Source organism: Petaurus breviceps, unplaced genomic scaffold, assembly GCF_028583685.1.
Source record: "Petaurus breviceps papuanus isolate PSGF00001 unplaced genomic scaffold, PetGlider_PUasm1.0 90842, whole genome shotgun sequence".
NCBI classification, from domain to species: Eukaryota; Metazoa; Chordata; class Mammalia; order Diprotodontia; family Petauridae; genus Petaurus; species Petaurus breviceps.
This window is the reverse complement of record NW_027187358.1, coordinates 9,580,896-9,585,302: the sequence shown is the minus strand read 5'-3', so window position 1 is coordinate 9,585,302 and position 4,407 is coordinate 9,580,896. Positions and strand designations below refer to the sequence as shown.

The 4,407-nt window shown below is 35.1% G+C and overlaps 1 pseudogene; it reads left to right on the top strand.

Annotated features, from left to right (window-relative positions):
• Positions 1–3,182: 3,182 nt before the first annotated feature.
• On the top strand, positions 3,183–4,027 carry LOC138148927 (small ribosomal subunit protein eS1-like; annotated as a pseudogene).
• The last annotated feature ends 380 nt before the right edge of the window (positions 4,028–4,407 follow it).

Sequence of the window (4,407 nt, the reverse complement as noted above, 5' to 3'; positions counted from 1 at the left end):
ATTAAAAATTAATTGGAAACCAAATAATCTAATCCTAAAGAATGAGAATATCAAAGGATAAATCATAGAAATAATCAATAATTTCATTAAAGAAAATAACACCAGTGAGACAACACATCAAAATTTATGGGATGCAGTAAAAATAGTATTTAAAGGAAATTTATCTCTCTAAACTTTTATATCAATAAAATAGAGAAAGAGCAGATCAATGCATTAGACATGCAACTAAAAAAAAAACTAGAAAAAGAACAAATTTTAAATCTCCATTTAAACACCAAATAGAAAATCCTAAAAATCAAAGGAGAGATTAATTAAATTAAAAGTAAGAAAACCATTGAATTAATAAATAAAAGTAGGAGCTGGTTTTATGAAACACATAATAAAATAGATAAACCATTGGTTAATTTGATTTAGAAAAAGAAACTCAAATTACCAATATAAAAAATGAAAAGGGTGAATTCATTACCAATGAAGAGTAAATTAAAGTAATTATTAGGAGTTATTTTGCCTAATTATACTCCAACAAATCTGACAATCTAAGTGAAATGAATGAATATTTACAAAAAATAAATTGTTCAGATTAGCAAAAAATGAAATAGAATACTTAAAATGACTCTATATTAGAAAAAGAAATGGAACAAGGAATCGAATGAGCTCTTTAAAAAAAATCCCTAGGACCCAATGGATTCATAAATGAATGCTACCAAACATTTATAGAACAATTAATTCTAATACTATACAAGTTATTTGGAAAAATAGGCAAAGAAAGGGTCCTGACAATTTCCTTTATGACACAAATATGGTGCTGATACACAAACCAGGAAGAGCAAAATCAGAGAAAGAAAACTATACACCAATTTCCCTAATGAATATTGATGCAAAAATATTTTAAATAAAATACTAGTTGGAAGATTACAACAATATATCACAAAGATCCTACAGTGTGGGATTTATACCAGGAATTCAGGGTCAGTTCAGTGCTAGAAAAAATATCAGCATAATTGACCATGTCAATAACAAAACCAACAAAAATCACATGATTTTTCTCAATAGATGCAGAAAAAGCTTTTGATAAAATATAATACTCATTCCTATTAAAAACACAAGAAGGCATAGGAATAAATGGAGCTTTTCATAAAATGATAAATAGTATCCATTTAAAAGTATCAGCAACCATTATCCGTAATGGGGTTAAGCTAGAGGCTTTCCCAATAAGATCAGGGGTGAAGCAAGGATGCCCATTAACACCACTATTATTTAATATTGTACTAGAAATGCTAGCTATAGCAATAAGAGAAGAAAAAAGGAACAGAAGAAATTAGACTAGGAGATGAGGAAACAAAACTATCACACTTTGCTGATGACTTGGAGAATCCTAGGGAATCATCTAAAAAACTAGTTGAAATAATTAGCAACTTTAGCAAAGTTGCAGGATATAATATAAACCCATATAAATCATCAGCATTTCTATGTATTACCAACAAAGCCCAGAAGCAAGAGATAGAGAAATTCAATTTAAAATAACTATAGAGAGCTCAGATGAATGGTTCCTAGGCATGGTATCTGGAGATATGGATTGGAGAATAGAGTGAGAGTCGGTTGTTGGTCAGAGGGATGGATTAGCAGTTGGACCAGGGTGTGGAAAATGGCCAGGTGAAGAGGAGGCTTATTATTCATTATGAGTGGGTATTTTTTTTTCTCTCTCTCCTCTACCTCTTTCTGTCTCTCTCTCAATTACTTTGCAGAACTTTGTATATATACTTTGTCAGGTCCATGTTGTTTGGTCCCAAGGGAATGTAAGTTCACCTGAAAGCAGGGACTTTGGTTTTTCTCTTTAGCATACTCCATCCCAAGCACCATTCTTGTATGAAATAGGCTTCATTGTCTCAAAGAAAACTGCCTTATAGGTCTTTAGGTTTGCCAGAATCAGTGAAGAGACACCTCCCACAGCTTAGAGATGTAATCAAGATATTCTTTTGAGAATGTTTTAGCATCTAATTAAAATGGGCCTAATTGAGTAGGGTAGAGCTACATAAGAACCAGGGCAGGATCTTTCTTCATGGAAACTGACTGGAGCTCCAAACATAAGGAAAGACCCAAATCAGAGCCATCAGAAAGAATCAGAGTCTCATATCTTACTTTAAGCATTTTAGAATTTACAGCTAAAGTGCTCTTTCTGCCTAGATTTCTTCACATGAGACACATTTGTAGAATGTTGTCACAATTTCTGCAAAGATTGTATGTTCCAGCACATTGATACAACATGTGGGGGCAATTTTAAATGTCCTAAATGCTGGAAAATGTCTGTTTTGAAGGATCTCTGGCCCAATCAACAACCGTGCATAGCAGCACAGTCCTTCAAATTGTTTCAATATCACTTGAGGAGCCTCAATCATAGAAAAGTGATCGAGACAAAATTCCATGAGCAAGTCAGTGTGGATCCTGAAATTGCCCATCCTGGAATCATCTTATTCACAGATATGAAAATGAAAGAAATGGAAGGAATTGCATTGTATTGTGGAGAGATCTGATCTATGTGGTCCTGTTCTAGCAGCTCAGAGAATTGTGTCAGGGAGACATGATTGGCAGTTGTCAGTGGGATACAGTTCTGCTTGGTATGTTGGTCTTTGTAAGACCTCTGTAAATAAAATCGAAGAGGTTTTGCCATCTTCTTCTATTGGATACTGACTTCTGAGTCTAAGACAAAATAAGTATATAGTCTGCACCACATCCAAGACCAAAATTCCCTTAAAAGGGAACCTCTACAAAGTGGGGAATCTTTGTGGATTATGAGACAGTGTTTTATGATGTAGACAGTAGATGCCTCATCTATCTGTGCAACAGCTTTCCATTGGCTTCTTCTCCAAGAATGAAAGTACTCTGACTATTGATCCAGTATCCGATGAGGCTGAAGAAACCCCAGAGCATGACCATAACCATGACTATGATCATGACATTTGTTTGGAAACTTCCTCCAGAGGGGAACCCAGTGATGCAGAGTGAACTAAGCAGAACCCAGAAAAAGTTTATTCTCTATCATCAATATTATAAAAATGAACAATTTTGAAGATTCTTATAAACTGATTAAAAATGAAACAAATAGAATCAGGAAAAGAATTTATATAAGAACACTATAAAAAAAGACTAAAAAAAACAACTTTGAAAGCTAAATGAGCTTTTTTTTGGCTTTCAGAGAGGGATCATGGCTGTAGGCAAGAATAAGTGCTTTATCAAAGGCGGCAAAAAAGGAGCCAAGAAGAAAGTGGTTGATTCATTTTTGAAGAAGTACTGGTATGATGTAAAAGCACCAGCTATGTTCAATATTTGAAATATTGGCAAGACACTGGTTACAAGGACTCAAGGAGCAAAAATTGCCTCTGATGGTCCCAAGGGTCGAGTTTTTGAAGTGAGTCTTGCTGATCTGTAGAATGATGAGGTTGCTTTTTGTAAGTTCAAGTTAATTACTGAAGATGTTCAGGGTAAAAATTGTTTGACTAATTTCCATGGAATGGACTTTCCCCGGGACAAGATGTGCTCCATGGTCAAAAAGTGGCAGCATGATTGAAGCCCATGTTGATGTCAAAACTACTGATGGGTACTTGCTCTGCCTCTTTTGTGTTGGTTTTACCAAAAAGCTCAACAACCAGATCCGTAAGACCTCTTATGCCCAGCACCAACAGGTCTGTCAAATTCGTAAGAAAATGAGGGAAATCGTGACCCAAGAGGTGCAGACAAATGACTTGAAAGAAGTTGTCAATAAACTGATTCCAGACAGCATTGGAAAAGACATAGAAAAGGCTTGCCAGTCCATTTACCCTCTCCATGATGTATTTGTCTGAAAAGTTAAGATGCTCAAGAAGCCCAAATTTGAATTGGGAAAGCTAACAGAGCTGCATAGTGACGGTGGTGGCTCTGGAAAACCTTCAGGAGATGAAACAGGCACAAAAATAGAAAGGGATAATGGCTATGAACCACCAGTTCAAGAATCTGTCTAAAATAAGAACTTTTAAAGGTTGAAAAATAAAAATTTATCATTGTGAAAGCTAAATGAACTATGATCAATAAAATGACTATCTGTCAGGCACTGTATTGCTTCCAAAATATGTTGTGGAGGTAGAACTCGCCCATAGTCCAACAAATCCATGACATTGTTTATATGTCATACCCTCCATTAATACAAATCACAAGCTGAGTGACTCTCATGTCCTCTCTTAAGTTATCTGGGTGCATAGGGCAGAATAAAAGATGACATGAAGGGTTCTCTAGCTGAAAACATCTAATGGCAGTTGTCTTTAAGGACTAAAGTAAGCACAGTCTAAAACCAGGTTAATTTAAACTTGAAAAATGCAAGATCGACCAGATCTAGTGATAGGCTGTAGCCACATTTATTTTAGCCTATATTACCTG